The sequence below is a fragment of the Malus sylvestris genome, chromosome 14, assembly GCF_916048215.2.
Source record: "Malus sylvestris chromosome 14, drMalSylv7.2, whole genome shotgun sequence".
NCBI classification, from domain to species: Eukaryota; Viridiplantae; Streptophyta; class Magnoliopsida; order Rosales; family Rosaceae; genus Malus; species Malus sylvestris.
Window position 1 is genome coordinate 20,887,067 of NC_062273.1, and position 20,430 is coordinate 20,907,496.

Here is a 20,430-nt window from a genome sequence, read left to right on the forward strand (position 1 = left end):
AAAGCCAAAACCGAAGCCAAACCGTTTTCTATGTTGCGGTTCGGTTTCAAAACCGAAACCGTTTCAAAACCGCAAAACCAAACCGTTCGGTGCAGTTCGATTTGGTTTGTGTTTTGGTTTCGGTTTTCGGTTCTAAATGCCCACCCCTAGTTTAAAAGAAGAGTATATATATTTTTCTGCACAATATTGTTTATTTATCAGTTATATCTAAACAATCCAAATAAACATAAATGTTCAAGAAAAATGGAAAAGTAGTGTGCATCTACCAATGTTCCAAAAGTCTCTGCCTAGGTGTTAGGCGGTTAGCTACCGTAACGATTAATTTCTAGCATTTAAAAATAAGAAAGGGCGTCCACACTTGCTTAGACATCTGTCTAGTCTGCCTAGACCCATGTAGGCACCCGCCTAGACCATCTAGGTCGCAACTCTCACTTACACATAACTTCCTTTTTGTACTTTATTTTTTAATAAATTGTAAAAGACTTGTTAGATACGTGGGCGAACAGTCATTATATGCTTATTCCTCATGTTTTCAATATATTATAATATTTTATTATTTATATGTCATTCTATTTCACACCATATGTATTTTTTAATTAATATTTATTTATATGTTATATAAAAGTTTAATTAAAATTAAAAAAAAAACTGCATAGGCCTTCGCTTAGGTCTAGACTCCTAAGCCCTTGGCTCCTGCTCGCCATTCAATTTTAACGTCTACCACCTTTTAAAACCTTGATATCTACTAATAAAAAAAAGTTGAAACCTCATAAATTTATATATTGTTTATGTTGACTCTAGTATTGTTGATGTTGAGCAATTTGTCAAGTTATTTAGCACCCCCAATTCTGAGTACAAGTCCCTATGTAGAAAAACAAAAGCTTATCTAAATGTCTGATGTGAAACCTTTATTTGTGTGTTATAGTAAAGAGATTTTAACATATCACCAACACATTATATGAATAGAACACTTATCAAGTGACGATGACCTAATTACGTGACGATTGTTAGTTATCGCACGTTAGAGGTACTTAGTAGTTGGTAAGTAGCCAAGTCTTTTCCCCTTGTATGGGAGGTTGTTTTAGTTTTGCCCCATAGGGACAGAGATCATGTTTGTGTAACCAAATTCGAAGTTGGGGTTTCAATAACATTTCCATTGATCTAAATAAAGAAAGAAAACTTTACTTTGAAGGAGCTCAACATAAAACAAATACAGATTTGTAAACTGAAATAATGCCTAAACCTGATTTTAATATATATATATATATTTTTTTTTTTTGAACAAATGATATTATCTACATTAAGGGGAAATGAGATGCATTAGTCTCATAATAAGCTAGTAATAATATGGTTCAAATTCATCTTTGACAATAATCAAACCTAAAATCTCTTATTTACAAATAAAGAAAAATATCATTAAACCGTAATACTAAACAACATCTAACTTTAATTTTGGAACTGCATAAATCTAACTTTCTAGACCTTTAGTTTTGGAGCAGAGACATAAGCAATCAATGAAGCCGAAGAGGGCAGTCTGGTCCACATGCAAAAACAGAGATGCGAAGTTGGCCATATACTGTACCTTTTTCTGTAGTAGAATTCAAAACATAAAAGCTGAAAAAGGTCGGTTGGTGATGTTATAGTAAATGTGACCTAAAGTCGAGGGTAATATAGTCCATTTGATGCCAGGGTGTCGAATCAGACATGGGGAGAGACAAGACGACGTGAATGCATGATGAAATCATTGATGTTAAAACTAGGGGTGGGCACGGGCCGAGCCGGGCCCAAAATTGAAGGAACCGGACTGAACCCGTTGAAAAATAAAACGGGGCGGGCCGAGCCGGGTAACAGAAAAATAAAAGTTGGAACCGGACCTAACCCGGCCCGTTTAAAACGGTCCGGTTCCTACGGTTCCACGGGTCCTTCTCCTGCCTTCTCTTGACCTGCAAAAAGTAGCAAACAAATATATGAAGCTTCAAGAAATTTCAAGTTCCCAGTGCCCTACATGCATGTTTCAGCCCAAATTCTTGCAAATAATAACAACAACCCATAGATCCAATCAGCTACGAAATGAGCAAGAACCCAAAAAACACATACATGATAATGCAACCTTCAACCTAGATAAAAAAAACAATTCAATAAGAACCATATGATTGAAATTAGCTACGAACACTGGAAATTTTAAGATGGATCGTCAGATTTGAATACCTTTTGTTTGAAGATTTGGCTTTGAGATGGATCGTCATGGTGGTCGGAGTTGAGAGGAGCTGAGGAGGGATCTCAGGTGTTGAGAATTCGGTCAATCTGGGAGAGCGAGAGTCGGTCAGTCTGGGAGAGAGAGATCGAGAGGGAGGAAAGTCTCCGAGCGACGAAGATGATCTATGAGGGAGAAATCGCGAGGAGAAGAGTCTCCGAGCGACGAAGATGATCTAGGAGGGAGAGATCGCGAGGAGAAGAGTCTCCGAGTGACGAAGATGATCTAGGGGAGAGAGATCGAGAGGATGAGAGTTTTTGAGTGTAAGAATCAACGAACACAATCTGGGAGAGAGAGATCTCGAGGGATGAAAGTCTCCGAGCATAAGAATCAACGAAGACGGTCAAGATTCGACGAAAACGATTGAGGACTGAGGAGAATCGGAGAAATCGAGAGAGGAATTGCAGACAGTCTAAGACCTGTGTGTGTGTGAGAGAGAGAGAAGGAAAGCAATGAATGAGTATATGGTCCGGGCCGGGGGCCCGTGTATACTCAGAAATTGGACCCGCCCCGCCTCGCCATATACTTAGACCCGCCCCGCCCCGATCCGTTTCAAGTATTAAATATAAGGCCCCGCCCCGAACCTGCCCAAAACCCGCCCCAAACTGCCCCGGACCACGGGTCCAGGCCCGTTTGCCCACCCCTAGTTAAAACAAAGAAAAGAAGAGTTCTTTAAGTGGTACTGTGGAGAAGTAGATCACCATCAAGGACTGAAAAATCGATATTATAGGCGAAATATCGTCGATAATATCGTTTTTTTTAGACAGCGATATTTTCACACGTTTACACTTAATTATCGTATTAATATCGCGATAATATCGATAATGTCGCGATATTAGCGATATTATCGCGCCGAATCCGTCGTCATCGTTGCAACGGCAGCCGAAAATGAGCAATCCACGATCAGACCCACGCTCAAACCCTGAAAATGAGCAATCTTCTCTCTGCAATCTACGCTCAGACCCTGAAAAGGAGCAATCCCTGCTCGGATTTGATGGATCTGATCATCTGAAAGCCTCGTACGGCCTAAACAAGGCCTCCCCTTGCCTGATGGTGCTCGCCGCCGTCGGGAGGTGAGAAAGGGAGGAGGAATGGTCCACAGGTGGTGATGGTGCTCGGCAGAGTGTGCGCCACTGTGGTGGAGGTCACGGTGGGGTGTGTCTGTGCTCCGTGAAGGAGAGTTGCAGAGAAGAGATGGGGGGAGAACCGGAGAAGAAACAAGGAGAGGAATGAGGGAGAAGCGGAGAAAGAAAAAAAAGCAGGAAATGACAAACAGAGAAGTGAAACCCAAGAAAAAAAACCAAAACAAATGGAAAAGAAAGAGTGCAACAATCATCAACACGTGCAGCGATCATCAATTTTACTCTCTAACCAATATGGTCTGATTCTGATCTGAAAATGATACGTCATGATATGACTACTGTTCATGAACAGTAGCCTTCCTCCTTTTTTTTTATTTTTATGTTTTTTGGAAACTCAGTGCTTTCTTTTCTTTATATACCAGCCACATGATTTGTGGCACAACAAATAAGAAAAATTTATATAAAACAAAAATAAAATATTAAAAAATGTGACAAAAATGCCGTTAACAATTACATATGGATGGCATGTGGGTGGCATGTTAACAATTACATGCAAAATTATTTTGGAGATTTATCATTTGATGACTACTCTTCACAATACACTTACTCTACACATAGAGATGATGAAGATAGTGACAATTTTGAACCTCATAAGAACTCTATGTGGTACTAAGTCACTCATGTATCTTACCATGCAATGTATAAAGTGTAAAATATTGTACTAATTCATTATATATAAATGATTATGGTGTGTTTAAACTTCTTTCATTAATTACTACATATTTTCTATACTCACAATGTTTGCCAGCTCGCTATATAATTAACTTAAATCAATTAAATCCATCATGCAATGCATTTCCTTCCAATGTTTTGTGATAAACTAATAGATAATTGACTAAATAAACATCCTGCAAAGTTTCAATAAAAATTTCCAAGTTTTTCTTACAATTTCCGTAGTTTTTATTCAATTTTTATCGATATCGATAATATCCCGAGATTTCCATCGAAATTTCCCTATTTTTGAACTACCGATATTTCCGATATCATCGATATTTAATACCTTGATCACCATTAGGTCCATTACCATACCGTACTCCCAAATTCTCCTACACTCCACGGAAATTTTTGCATGTATTAGAACGAAACATCGTTATGTGTAGTTCTAATTCCAAAACAAGTTAATAGATTTGATATATCTTATCAGATGGCGTGTTGAGGGATAACGAATGGTGCAGTTAGAATGTCTCAAATTTGAAGGGTCTTAAAATTTTTGTCATCCAATATTATGTAATAATGTTCTATATTTAAAAAAAAAGGTAAAAGACTGTTTACTACCCTCATGTTTTGTGGTTTTCAACATTTAGTACATCAAGTTTTTTTCATCCCAGAATCATACTTAAAGTGTAAATTTTGGAACAGCCTCATACATCCGTTAGTCAAACTGTTAAGTCTCCCGTTAACTGTGACGTGGCGCCCATGTAGACAATGATTAAGCGCCACGTGTCATCCAGGTGGAAATTAAAAATAAATTATTTATAAAATAAATAAATAAATAAAATTAAATATATATATATATATATTTTAAAAAAAACCTTCATCTTCCCCAAATCCCACTCGTGCCCACCCTTGATAACGCTAAGAACAAACTATGAAGAAGAACTTATGAAGAACTCAAGAAAGCTTTCGAAGAGAGAGAATGTAGAGAGAGAAACTGTATTATCATTATATCCAACTATTACATCATACATCCTTATAAATACAATGACAAATAACTGACTTCTAGAGTTCCCAATACAATTGTGACACCTGGCAATGTAAAACAATACTAATCTTTTATCCTAACATTCCCCCTCAATATTATGTTGGGCAGTGGCTAGCATAAGATTGTGACAATGAGAACTAAACAATGGAAAACAGAGACCCTTTGTAAGAATATCAGCAAACTGTTCAGATGAGTTAACAAACTGCAACATAATGGTGCCTTGCTGCACTCTTTCCCGCACAAAATGACAGTCTATTTCTATGTGTTTAGCTTTAGAATGGAGAATGGGATTGGTTGCTAGAGCCACGGCTGATAGATTGTCACAATGAAGTAAAGGAGTTGGTGAGGGAGATAAAGAAAGATCCTGGAGTAACTGCTGAATCCACACAACTTCAGCAGTGGTAGTTGCCATTGCGCGATATTCTGCCTCAGTTGAAGAACGACTAACTGTATGCTGTTTCTTGGAACTCCAGGAAATTGGATTATCACCTAAAAACACAACAAAACCAGTGGTTGACCGTCGATCATTGGGATCCCCAGCCCAATCAGCATCTGTGTAGGCTCTTATATCCAAATTACCAGGTTGAAAACACAAACCAAGATGCAGAGAACCTTTGAGATACCGCAATATGCGTTTGACAGCAACAAAGTGACTGTCAAGAGGAGAATGCATAAACTGACATACCTGATTGACAGAATATGCTATATCAGGGCGAGTGAAAGTCAAATACTGCAATGCCCCGACGATACTTCTATAAAGACCGGGATCATGGAATGGAGGACTACCATGATTTAAGAGCTTTTGATTTGGATGACAGGGAGTGGTACATGGCTTACTGTCAAACATATGCACCTTATGCAGCAAGTCCCTGATATATTTGGACTGATGAACTAACAATCCCTGAGGTTGATACTCAATTTGCAGCCCAAGAAAGTAGTGGAGGACCCCTAAGTCCTTCATATCGAACTCCCTGGTTAATTGACTGATCACAGACTGAACATGTACATCATCATCACCACTGAGTATAATATCGTCAACATATAACAACAACACAACAAGGGAAGGACCATCACGTTTTACATATAAGGAAGGATCGGCATAAGAGGATGTGAAGCCCAAACTGAGAAGGAAGCTCAAGAACCTTGCATTCCAAGCACGAGGGGCTTGTTTGAGGCCATACAAAGACCTTTCTAATTTGCAAACAAAATCTGGATGATCCTTGTCAATAAACCCTTGTGGTTGAGACATATACACTTCTTCATCTAGAAAACCATGTAGAAACGCATTTTTAACATCTAACTGCTTAAGTTTCCAGCCCTTTGTTGCAGCCAATGATAACATTAACCTAACAGTAGTAGGCTTAACCACGGGGCTGAACGTTTCATAGTAATCAAGGCCGGCTTCTTGAGAAAACCCCTTGGCCACTAAACGAGCCTTATATCGAGCTACAGATCCATCGGGATTTCTTTTGACTTTATATATCCATTTGCAACCCACTAAGTTCTTATGAGATGGGAGAGGAACAAGAGTCTAAGTATGCTGTTTAATAAGAGCATCCATCTCTTTTGTCATTGCTTGTCTCCACTGAGATGATCGAGCAGCAATACTAAAAGACTGAGGTTCCTTGACATCTTCGTGAACAACAGCAGAAAAAACCTTCTTTTTGGAAATCCCTGACTTGGATCTTGTTTGCATAGGATGAGTATTAGAACTGACTACAGAAACATGTTGCAAATCTGGAACTTGAGAACTTGTTACATCAGGATGAGACTCAGACAGCAACAATGAAGATGCAGACCGTGAAGCAGAATTGCCTCCAGTAGGACCAAGATCACCAAGTTGCTGAAAATCGGACTGAGTAACTGATGGGTGAGAAGATGATATGTGTGGAAATGGTATTGGAATAAATGGAGGATGATCAAAGGTAGTAGGAGGAGTTATTGAAACTGGAAGTGATGCAGACGAGACAGTAGGACTGAAGGATGAAGAAGACAGACCATATGTACTAGGGAAGACAGATTCATCAAACAAAACATGCCTAGAGACAATTAGTTTATTATCTCTTATAGCATAACAAATATACCCCTTATATTGAGCAGCATACCCCAAAAATATACACATAGTGGTCTTAGGATCAAGTTTATTGGTTCTATAAGGTTTTAAGGAAGGGTAACAAGCACAACCAAAAACCCTCAAGTGATCAAGTGTAGGTGGGGATTTATACAACACTTCAAATGGAGATTGCATCTTCAACACGGAAGTAGGTAGTCTATTAACAAGATATGTACTTGTGGCACATGCATGAAACCAAAACTTAGATGAAAAAGAGGCTTTTTGAAGTAATGTAACAGCAGTTTCAACAAGATGCCTATTTTTCCTTTCGGCTAAACCATTTTGCTCAGGGGTGTATGGACAAGATTTTTGATGGACAATGCCTTTGGTGGTGAGAAAGTTTTGAAATCGAGTACTAACATATTCCCCTCCCCCATCACTTTGCAAAACTTTGACAGTTGCAGAAAAATAATTTTGAATATATGCAAGAAACTGAACAAAGATCTCAAAGACAGCAGCTTTATTATTCATGGGAAAAATCCATGTATATCGTGTACATTCGTCAATAAACGACACATAATAGCTATACCCTTCTATAGACTTGGTAGGAGATGGACCCCATACATCTGTGTGAATGACCTCAAGTGGAACAAAAGATTTGGAAGCCATTACAGGAAAAGGCAACTTGGTGAACTTGCCTTGGAGACAAGCAGTACAAGTTTGAGATGGGGAATTACAAGAGGAAGTAATAGCTGACTTACTAAGAGCTACGTGTAAAACAGAATTGGTGGGATGACCCAATCGACAATGCCAAAGAGAATCATTTATTTTCTGTCCAAGAAAAGCTGCAGGATTAGTCTTTGGTGGTTTGAGAAGTGGAAGAGGATAGACAGCTTGATTACTCAGTCCTTGATAGAGAACCTTGTTGGTGACCTTGTCCTGTATACACACAGAAAACTCATCAACAATACACCTACAATTGTTGTCTTTGCATAATTGATACATAGACAGTAAGTGCTGTGACAATTGTGGAACATGTAACACAGAATTTAACTCAAGTGTATGAGAAGGAGTGGATAAGCGAGCTTGACCAATATGAGAAATTTGTAAACCTTCACCATTAGCACCAGTCACAGTTTTTGATGAAGCATATGGAGTAGCAGCTTGCAGATTTGACAAATCGGATGTCATATGATTAGTTGCTCCCGAATCCAGCAACCAAAACTCATGTGTGGGGGCTGATGGTGAGAAATTAGTGCGTGCAGTAAAAGCAGCCTGCGAATTATTGGGAGGAGACATCATTCCAGTAGGATACTGTGATGGAGACATCATAGTAGGATGCTGCACGTGAGATGAAAATGAAGGTGAAGAGTGAGGATGGGGCTGCAACTGTGAAGAAGTCTGAGGATATGAATGCTGCGGAAACATCATAGGAGATGAGGAGAAAGTAGGCATAGGCATAGATCCAGTATTGTTCCTGTCAAAGCAAGTGGCAGCTGTGTGTCCTTTTCTGTGGCAGATTTGGCAGCCATTCTGAAAGCAGTTCAAAGCGACATGGCCCTTTTTATCACATATTTGACAAATCAGCAGTGGTTGAAAAAATTGTCCCGAAGCCATTTGAGATCCAGAATTCTGAAACTGAGATTGTGACGGAAGAGATGGTTGAGCAAAGGTTTGATGTCCAGAAGGTTGTTGAAAACCAGTGTTGAACCTTTTCCCTTTACCCTTGTTTCGATAGTTAGTCCCCCTGAAATTGTTGTAAGTTCCAGAACCAGTCTGAGAGACAAAAGCAACAGGACCATTGGGAGATGGAAATGGCAACTGTTGAAACTGAGCCATTGGTGAAAATGAAGAACCACCAGTATATGAACCAGTATGAGAACCCAGATCAAAGTTTCCAGTATATGGACGAGAATTGGAAGATCCACCAGTTTCATAAGTTGGGTTGGAAGCATTAGCAAACATAGCTGCCATTAACTGTGGTTGTTTAAGACCTTCTTCCAAAGTAGACTCTTCTGCCTTCAACTGAGACCGAAGTTCCTTCAAGGAGACCAAACTTTCTCTGCCCCGAATCACAGACTTAATGGTATTGTATTCTGTAGGTAATCCTCTTAAAGCCACAATCACAATATCTTCATCAGAAATCACAACACCAGCAATAGCTAACTGATCCCTACATTCTTTAATCCTCTGCAAGTAAGCATCAATCGATTCTGACCCTTTCTTAATGTTCTGCAGATCAATCTTCATTTGAACAATACTAGTGCGAGTCATATGAGCAAATCTTTCTTTCAAATGATTCCACATATCACTGGAGCTTTGACATCCAATAACACAAGATAAAGCAGCAGTAGATAGTGTGGCAGTTATCAAGGTCATAAGAGCTTTATCATGAATACGCCAAACTTGATAGGCATCAGTCAGTGGAGAATTATTTACAATCGACTCATCATCAGACGCCAACGCAGTATATTTCTGAGGACAAGGAATGGTTCCATCAATAAATCCCATAATTCCATTCCCTTCTAGTAACAAAGAAATCTGGAAATTCCAAGTAACATAATTGGAATCATCCAATTTCACAGTCACCGTGTTTCCAACACTAGGTATAAGCGACGAAATTGGAGATTGAGTGAGGGCTAATTGTGCAGCCGTAACCATAATGAAAGAACAGTAATCAATAGATCAAGAAAGCAACAGAGAAACACCTCAAGAATCACGCAGCAAGAAGTACCACGAAGCAATAATTTTGATAGCCAAAATCTTGCAAATATCAATACGAAGAAATCGAAAGAAAACACCTCAAGATGATCAGGACTGCAGCTGCAAAGATCGACCAACAAATCAACCGTTGACGACTACAGAACGAACAACCAACAAGAAGAAACTCCACCGACTTAGAGCACCAGACTACACGAATCACGGCACGGCAGTAGCTGCACAGATCGACGAACAGATCAACAGTCTCCAATGGCAGAACGAACAACCGACAAGAAGAAATGCCATCGACTTAGGGTTTGAGAAATCAACACTGCTCTGAAATTACGAACAACCAGCAAGGATCCGATGTCGGTCACCGGAACAACCACCACCACTACGACTACGACGACGACGACGACGACGACGAGCGGAAGCACAGGAATCGTTAATCACAGGTGTTAACCATGGCAGGCGAAGATACCATGATAACGCTAAGAACAAACTATGAAGAAGAACTTATGAAGAACTCAAGAAAGCTTTCGAAGAGAGAGAATGTAGAGAGAGAAACTGTATTATCATTATATCCAACTATTACATCATACATCCTTATAAATACAATGACACATAACTGACTTCTAGAGTTCCCAATACAATTGTGACACCTGGCAATGTAAAACAATACTAATCTTTTATCCTAACAACCCTCCCATCACCCACCTCTTCGTCTTCCCCGCACCCTCACCCTCACCCTCCCTTCCCTCTTCTACAACCCTCTTCTTCCTTCCCTTCTCTCTTCTGAACCTGCACCACCACCCTCCATTCTCTACTCTACAACCCGTACTCACCTTTCCCGCACACCCAACCCTTCTTCTTCTTCTTCTTTTTCTTCCTCTTCTGGGTTGCAAATTGGGGTTTTTTTTTTCTCTTCTTCTTCTTCCTTCTTCTTCTTCTTCTGGGTTGCAGATTCGGTTTTTTTTTTCCTCCTCCTCCTTCTTCTTCTTCTTCTTCCTTCTTCTTCTTCTTATGGGTTGCAAATTCGGTTTTTTTTTTCCTCCTCCTTCTTCGTCTTCTTCTTCCTTCTTCTTCTTATGGGTTGCAGATTCGGTTTTTTGTTTTGTTGTTTTTTCCTTCTTCTTCTTCTTCTTCTTCTTCTTCTTCTTCTTCTTCCTTCTTCCTTTTCTTCCTCCTCCTTCTTCCTCCTCCTCCTCCTCCTTCTTCTTCTTCTGGGTTGCAGATTTGATTTTTTTTTTTCCTTCTTCTTCTTTTTCCTCCTTTTTCCTCTTCCTTCTTCTTTTTCTTCTGGGTTGCAGATTCGGTTTTTTGTTTTTGTTTTTTTTTTCCTTCTTCTTCTTCTTCCTTCTTCTTCCTCCTTCCTTTTCTTCCTCCTCCTTCTTTTGGGTTGCAGATTCGTTTTTTGTTTTTTTTTCTTCTTCTTCTTCTTCTTCCTCCTCTTCTGGGTTGCATATTCGGCTTTTTGTTTTTTTTTTCCTTCTTCTTCTTCTTCCTCCTTCTTCCTCCTTCCTTTTCTTCCTCCTCCTTCTCTTCTAGGTTGCAGATTTGTTTTTTGTTTTTTTTTTCCTTCTTCTTCTTCTGGGTTGCAGATTCGGCTTTTTTTTTCCTTCTTCTTCTTCTTCTTCTTCTTCCTCCTTCTTCCTCCTTCCTTTTCTTCCTCCTTTTTCTTCTTCCTCTAGGTTGCAGATTCGCTTTTTGTTTTTTTTTTCATTCTTCTTCGTCTTCCTCCTTCTTCTGGGTTGCAGATTCAACCAGTTTTTTTCTTCTTATTCCTCCTTTTGGGTTGCAGATTCTTTTTTTTTTCCTTCTTTTTCTTCTTCTTCCTCTTTCTGGGTTGCAAATTCTTTTTTTTTTTTTTTTGTTCTTCCTCCTTCTTCTTCTGGGTTGGGGGCGAAGGGGGGGGAGGAGAAGGGATGTTATTTATTTATTTATTATTTTAAATATTTAATTAATTATTTTAATATTTTTAATGACACGTGGCGCCCCCGTCATTGTCCACATGGGCGCCACATCATCACTTAACGGGAGAATTAACAGTTTGACTAACGAATGTATGAGACTGTCCCAAAATTAACACTTTAGGTATGACTCTGGGACGAAAAAAACTTGATGTACTAAATGTTGAAAACCATGAAACATGAGGGTAGTAAACAATCTTTTACCCTTAAAAAAAACTTTAAAATCTCATTGTCCACTTCTTATAAGAGTAATTTTTTTCTTTCTAAATATAAAAATTCGGCATAAAATGAGATATTTTGTGTGCCAGTAATAACACCCTAAAAATAATATTTTTTTTCAATTTTATTATATAATAATATTATATGTTCAAGTGAAACTTTAAAGTTAGAGATTTGAAGTTTTTTGTTTTTCATGTTTGGTTGTTTCAAAATGAAATGCTTTTAATTATTTAGTGAAGGTTATGTTTGTCTTTTTATTTATAATTAATGACATTTGTAAACTTGCAACTAGTGAGTGCTAAAATTTGTTTTGATTTAAGTGATTTTTTTCTAGCATCAATACATTATCTTTTTTTTTTTTAAAAAAAAAAAAACCATTTTAAGGAGGGATTCATTTTCAAATTTTGCACAAGATTTTCGAAATCTCAAGACGGAATCTTACATTTAAAATTTATTATGAAAAATAAAAACATGTTATAAATTAAATAAAATCAAGTTTTTGTGACGGTGATTTGGGTATTTTAAACCGCACTACTACTATACTAATCCCTAGGCTTTCTTATACCAATCCCTTCTTCACGAGCCTTTGATCGCCATGACTAATTTTGACTTGTCACCACGCTTCCTATATTTTTCCGGAAATAGATCATCTTTGGATCCCTTCCATCAAATTCTCCTTATCAACTAATTCGAACTCTTGAAATTTGATTTAACAGCTAAAAACAAGGACTCACTTTAAAAGTTATAATAACTTTAGTCGTTGGATCAGATTTTAAGGGCCCAAATTGGTTGATGGGGAGGATTTGGTGGAAGGGATCTTTCCTATTTCTCCCATAAACTTTGTTTAAGTTTACGAATGAGTGAATTTAGCAGTTCATCAGATCCAGTGCTAGATTCCTTTTTGTTCTGTTATGTTATGTGATGTTTTTCTCTTTTTATGTAAACACGTAGACAACATATATGAGATGATGTCAAGTACGTGTGACCCGTTAGACTTCACACGTGAGATATTTTTCTTTAATACCATGAAGGAAGTTGAGGTTCCACCATAAAGTGTGTTGAGAATGAATATTACATTGATGAAAAGATGGACCTTACATAGGCTTATAAGTTGATCTACTCTCCATATTACCGAGGAATTTATAGTGCAACATCAACTTTCTTCATGGTATCAGATCGAGCTGTCCCATGTGTAATGCCAATTGCCAAACATGCTCCACATTTGTTCGTGTTGTCCATGTGTTAAGCTTGAAAAAATTCACCACACATGAGATGGTTTGTTGAGAATAAATCACACATTAATAAGAGAAAGAACCTTGCATTGGTCTTATAAATAAATTAGGTTACTTCTCATATTAACAATTGGTTTTATAATAGAATCTCAACTTCCTCCTCATCATGCATGCTCAGATGTTGTAGAAGAAAATACATTAAGAAGCCTAACAAACCTTTGAAAAGTTGGGTAGTATTGTTGAAGTTGTCAGTAGCGTTGGGTGAATGCTGCTCTTAATTTAGTTTTATTATGTCATCAGTTTGATCAGTTGAAATTAGTTATTTGAGAACTGAAACTGGTGATGCAAACTTGATGGTGGCTGCCAATCAAATTATTTTAGGGTAAATTACATAGTAGCCCCTCATGTTTGAGGTCTATTTGCAATCTTATACAACATCTTTAAAACATTTCACTTTCATACCTCAAGTACTATTTTATTTCAATTTCATACAACCGTTACATTTTCCATCCATAGATCTATTAAATGCTGACGTGGCTGCCACATATATGTCATGTGGCTGCCAAATGTCTGCCACGTGTCAAATAAAATAATTTTTTAATTTTTTTTTAAAAAACCTGAAATTGGAAGAAAAAAAAAAGAGACCGAACCCCTGCAACCCAGAAGAAGAAGCAGGAAGAAGAAGAAGAGAAGAAGAAAGAGGAGGAGGAGGAAGAAGAAGAAGAAGAAAAAAAAAAGACAAAAAAAAAGAAAGGGACCGAACCCAGAAGAAGAAGGAGGAAGAAGAAGAAGAGAAGAAGAAAGAGGAGGAGGAGGAAGAAGAAGAAGAAGAAGGAAAAAAAAAAAGAAAAAGAAAGGGACCGAACCCAGAAGAGAAGAAGAAAGAGGAGGAAGAGAAGAAGAAAGAGGAGGAGGAGGAAGAAGAAGAAGAAGAAGAAGAAAAGAAAAAAAAGGGACCGAACCCAGAAGAGAAGAAGAAAGAGGAGGAAGCGAAGAAGAAAGAGGAGGAGGAGGAAGAAGAAGAAGAAGAAAAAGAAAAAAAAAGGGACCAAACCAGAAGGAGGAAGAAGAAGAAGAGAAGAAGAAAGAGGAGGAGGAGGAGGAAGAAGAAGAAGAAGAAAAAAAAAGAATGATCGAACCCCCTGCAATCCATAAGAAGAAAGAGGAAGAAAAAGAAGAGAAGGAGGAGGAGGAGGAAGAAGAAGAAGAAGAAGAAGAAAGAGAAGAAGAAGAAGAAGAAGAAGAAGAAGAAGAAGAAGAAGAAGAAGAAGAAGAAGAAGAAGAAGAAGAAGAAGAAGAAGAAGAAGAAGAAGAAGAAGAAGAAGAAGAAGAAGAAAGAGAAAAAAAAAAGTGGCAGACATGTTTTTTAAAAAAAAATTAAAAATTTATTTTATTTGCCATGTGGCAAACATTTGGCAGCCACGTGGCATATATGTGGCAGCCACGTCAACATTTAACAGATCCATGAATGGAAAATGTAACGGTTGTATGAAATTGAAATAAAATAGTACTTGAGGTATGAAAGTGAAATGTTTTAAAGATGTTGTATAAGATTGCAATAGACCTCAAACCTGAGGGACTACGATGTAATTTACCCATTATTTTATTAGGCAGTTCTGTTAGATTATACATCAGACTTTCATTTCATATACTAATTGAGATAAGCAGCTGATAATTACTTACATAAAGCTCGTAGCTCAAATAGCTAAGATCGTTAATCTTTTGCACCAAACATCCTAACTCTAGGTCTGACTGATTACTGAAACAAATAGAAGAGTGCATCTCTGAGATGCTCAAGTTACAAAGTAGTTCCTGTGAGAGGCCCTATTTACCTATTTATCATGCAGCATACGAGATATCACAAATTAGAAAAGTTGCAGCAATTGGTAACGTGCAACTTCTAACGATCATCGTCATCCTAATCGGTGCTCAACCCTAATAGACACGTAGATTTACCCAAACCCTTCCCCATTCATGGTGGGCTTTTACAAAACCTCCCTTTTAAGAATTTGCCCTGCAAAACTTATGTGTCAAATTATACAACTTTTAGATAAAGAGTTGCAATTTTGAGACGTAAAATTGTATTTACATCCCATACATTTCTAGGAGATGTAAATCTAATAGCTACTCTGATGGGAGATATTTTAATTTGGAATCTAATTTACTTTTCTCTTTGATTGACAGGGCCCTTCATCAAAATATATACATTTATATTTTCGACAAAGATGAAAATTTTATATTCCATATAATGTAGAATTTTTTTGGCCAACAAAAAAATGTAAATGTTCGTTCCAATGCATTTTGCTTGGACATTTCGCATCTCTTGTTGGATGGAAGTGATCCCCGTTACTTTATAAAAAAATAATGCATTCCAATGCATTTTGCATTTCCGATCTCCTATTGGATAGGAATAAATCCCTATTATTTCATTAATTCACCTATATTAAGGAGTGTGTCTGTTTTTTTTTTTTTTTAAAGAAACGATATTATTTACACTAACGGGGTGGAGGAGTGAGCTAAGCCTCACAATGGTATAGCAATAATGTGGTTCAAATTCGCATTTGACGAGAATCCAACATAAGACCTTTTAGTTACAAGTGAAGAAGAGTAAGAGTATGTTAATTTTGCGTTTTCCAAATAACATTATTATTATTATTATTATTATTATTATTTGGTTGATTGATAAAATTCTCCCCCAAAAGTACGGTTGAGGTTCCCTTTAAAAATATCATTCTTCACTTGGTATTTCACAAATTTTTTAATACTGTTTATACCATACTTAGGGTTTCCGTATTTAGATCTCGTATAAATACTCGGGGGACTTAAATGTAATTATGTAATAAAGGAAGGGGAAAATATGTAAAAAATGAGGAGCCCTTATTCTATAAAAGGACTCCTCACCCTCACAATTAGGGGAGGCCATTTTCTTAGGCCATGGGAAGAGTTCTCTCACCCTCAGAAACTCTCTCCCTCACTCCCCTCACCTCTCAGAGAAATACAATATCAGTGTGGATGTAGCCCAAACCTTGTGGTGAACCACGATACATCTTGTGTTATTTACATTTCTTGCAGATTCACGGTCGGATTTACGTTGTTCTAAGACCTCCGATTTTATGCATCAACATTTGGCGCCGTTTGTGGGAAACAACACGAAAAGCTGTGTCAGTTCTCTCTCATTCTTTACCTCCGCCGTGGATCTGCAAAAACCCAGAAAAACCCACTTCCCAATCCAAGCCTCTAAATCCGCAAAACCCGGAACCACTCTCACGCCACCACCGTCGCTTCAAGGTGCAAAACCCATCGCCTTCATCATTTCCATCGCCGTAGGCATTGCGGTCGGCTTTTTCGTACCCAAACCAGTCGAAGTCACCCCACAAGCCTGGCAATTGCTCGCCATTTTCCTATCCACCATTTTCGGCTTGGTTCTGAGCCCGTTACCCGTTGGTGCTTGGGCCTTTCCCGGCCTCACCGCCTTCATTGTGATCGAAACTCTATCTTTCCAAACGGCCTTTGGTGTTTTTACCAATGAGGTGATCTGGTTGATTGTCATTTCCTTCTTTTTCGCTTGCGGGTTCATGAAGACGGGCTTGGGGGATCAGATTGCCACCTACTTTGTCAAGTGGTTGGGGAAGAGCACACTGGGTTTGTCCTACGAGTTGACAATAAGCGAGGCACTAATTGCTCCAACAATGTCGAGTACCACGGCCAGGGCTAGCAGTGTTTCTTGCCAATTATCCAGTCATTATCCCTCTCCGGCGGGAGTAAACCCAGTGACTCCTCCAAACGAAAGCTCGGTTCTTATCTGGTTATGTCTCAGTTTCAGGGGAGTGGTGCAATGGGCAGAGCCACGGCGTCAGAGTGCAGACTTGCTCCGATGGCAGCTGATACGTTAGGGAACTCAAGTATGGCGCCAAGCACTGCCTCAGTTGCTACCATCTCAGGTCAGTTCTTCGGTTCCTGATCTTGATTGTACACTCGATTGCAGCAAAGTTAAGAGACAGAGAAAAGCATCAAGAGCCATTTAGAACGTGATAGAGACAGGAGAGAACGTGACCGCGAGGGTGACAGGGACCGGGAGAAGGATAAAGAGCGGTCACGTCGAAGCAGGAGCCATTCAGAAAGGCATTAACTTCTGAAAAAGATAAAGACTCTCATCATGAAGGACTGCATGTTCCCACTCTTTACAGACGACACCATGATGTTAAAGTGAAAAGAAAAGGCAAAAGAGAAAGCAAAAGCAGAAAGCAAAAGTAAGGAATAAACACCTCACCATAATGATGTGATTTACTTTTTTAACAGATGTATGATGTAATTTATTTTTCTTATCTCTCGGAGACATCTATATAAACCCCATCAGAGGGTAAAAAACAAAAAAAAAAAAAACGACAAAGCCCAAAATAAATAGGTTGGAATGTTGTGTGGAGAGCGAAAGCTCATAAACCCAAAATAGCACCAATTAGGCGATCAAAAGTAAGCCCAGTACTCCAAAATTATTCGGCAACCTGCCGCTATTACCACCAACCAGGTGATCAAAAGTACGCACAGTACTTCAAATTATACATGAGCATTACTCATGTCAATCATACATAAACATTCATGAGCATCACTCATATCAATCATACATAAACATTCATGAGCATCACTCATGTTAACATTCATAAGCATCACTCATGTCAACATCCATGAGCATCACTCATGTCAATCAACATAAACATTCATGAGCATCACTCATGTCAATCAGCTTCAAAAGCTTCATTTACAGAGTTACAGCTTCGAAAGCTTCATTTACAAAAGCTCTAGCTTCGAAAGCTTCATTTACAGAGCTCTAGCTTCAAAGCTTCACTTGCAAAGCTTCACCTACAAAGCTTCAGTGCAGGGTATACAAATACCGCATCTGAACAACCACCACTACTGCCCATACATGGATTTAATTTGAAGTCTCCAGCCAACAGACTTTATTGACCGAAGACTTGGGGGACTACATTATGTACCATATATTGGGCCTCAACTGGGCCTCATGAAAAATACTTGGGGGACTTAGCCTATTATTTATGTGTTGAGGAGTGAGCCCTTATTCTATAAAAATGACTCCCTCACCACCATTAGAGAGCTTCAACTCTAGCCCATATTTATGTATTGAGGAGCGAGCCCTTATTTTATAAAAGGGACTCCCTTACCATCATTAGAGAGCATCAACTCTAGCCCATTATTTGTGTATTGAGGAGCAAGCCCTTATTCTATAAAAATGACTCCCTCACCATCATTAGAGAGCATTGCCGCCTACTGAGCAACCGCCTCGCCGCGAGCATCAACTCTAGCCCATCACTTATGTATTAAGGAACGAACCCTTATTCTATAAAAGAGACTCCCTCACCTTCAACGCCACAAGCCGAGCCAACCAAGGCAACATAAACCACAAGCAGAGCAGCCTCACAACATATGCTACTTCTAGTTAAGCATCATTTTAGATTGGGCACCGCCTTATATCGAGTATCAGTTCTAGACGACATCTAGTTACTTCGGCCCACACATGGACTGAATTTCAAGTCTCCAGCCAAAAGACTCTTTTGACTGAAGACTTGGGGGACTACTGTTTATACCATACTTAGGGCCTCCATATTTAGATCTCGTATAAATACTCGGGGAACTTAAATGTAATTATATAATAAAGGAAAGGGCAAATATGTAAAAAGTAAGGAGCCCTTATTCTATAAAAGGACTCCTCATCCTCACAATTAAGGGAGGCCATTTTCTTAGGCCATGGGAAGAGTTCTCTCACCCTCAGAAGCTTTCTCCCTCACTCCCCTCACCTTTCAGAGAAATACAATATCAATGTGGACATAGCCCAAACCTTGGGGTGAACCACGATACATCTTGTGTTATTTACATTTCTTGCAGATTCACGGTCGGATTTACGTTGTTCCAAGACCTCCGGTTTTGTGCATACAATGATATATTTAAAATAAAAAGATGAAAGTATAAGGTGATTGCGAATCTATCATTATTGATATTCGAACTTAAAACTTCTCACTTTTAAGTAAAGAGAAGTACTTCTCGACCGTAGTAGTTCGTGGCTGGTATTTCACAACTTTGAATTGATGCGAAATATAATATATTTTGTAGTAAAAAACACCCCAATAAAATAAGTGAAAAAAAGGCATAGGACCACATAATTATGTTATAACTTGGTAATGAATTATTTCTGTCAAGGCTTCTGCAAGTTAGGGTGGCAGCGTGTCTAGATTATCGATTGTATGGATTAGAGATTAATTACGTTACCACCTGAGACTTATATCATATTCCATTTATACTAAAAAGGCTCCAAAATCGTCTTTGATATAGTAATGCGTTCTACTCTCCTACGGTCATCTCCAACTAAAAGAGGACCAAAATGTCATGTTTAGCCTTATGGTCATGCAAGAAATTATATTTTAATAAATAGTGTCAGACCATATTTTATACCATCTATAACCGAGAAGGCCAAAGGATCATAGGCTAAACATAGCCATTTGACAAAAAATTATCTCCAACTGAGGGGGCCAAAGGGCCATAGGCAAAACCTAATTTATTATTTTAACTGAATTGATATGGTTAATTGCATTGAACTGCTATATTAAAATAAAGTTTTTGGACATATTTTGAGTGTCACTTGTCCCTAAATTAATAAGTGTTTGGATTTCTTATCTTTATGAATGAAAATGATGTGAAAAATTGGTGAAAATTTGAAATAAAATGGAGTATGATAGTATAAAATAATGAAAATGATGTGAGAAATAAGGCAGAAATGGCTTAGGTATTAAAAAAACAAAGAAATCAAATAGTAACCTAACGTCAGCATAATGTCAAATAGCATGTGTTTGGGCGGTGGCTATAAGGTGAGCTGGCTGGCTGCTCTTGGCCAGCCCTTTGGTCGGGTTCTCCCATTTTTGGCCGGGTAGGGCCCATAAGCTCTTTTGCCTAGTCCTCAGTTGAAGACAGTTTTGGTGTCAAAACAGATTATTTTTAACTCTATAATCCTTTGGCCGGTTCTGTTGGATATGACCTAATAAAACTTGGTGGTATTTAATTCATTTGTGTAAACAATATATGCCACCTGGTTTGGAAAACTATGTCTAGCCCTCTAGAATTATGTGAAATGTCTACCACTTGTGAATTGTG

The 20,430-nt window shown here is 38.4% G+C and overlaps 2 long non-coding RNA genes across 2 annotated transcripts; both read right to left on the reverse strand.

Annotated features, from left to right (window-relative positions):
• Window positions 1-1,320: 1,320 nt before the first annotated feature.
• Window positions 1,321-2,693, reverse strand: LOC126599999 (uncharacterized). The gene is made up of 2 exons (XR_007615332.1): window positions 2,209-2,693; window positions 1,321-1,943 (listed from the first exon to the last, which is right to left on the reverse strand). It is a non-coding gene; the product is annotated as an uncharacterized LOC126599999 (long non-coding RNA).
• A 13,439-nt stretch (window positions 2,694-16,132) lies between these two features.
• Window positions 16,133-19,189, reverse strand: LOC126600001 (uncharacterized). The gene is made up of 2 exons (XR_007615333.1): window positions 19,124-19,189; window positions 16,133-16,297 (listed from the first exon to the last, which is right to left on the reverse strand). It is a non-coding gene; the product is annotated as an uncharacterized LOC126600001 (long non-coding RNA).
• Window positions 19,190-20,430: the final 1,241 nt, after the last annotated feature.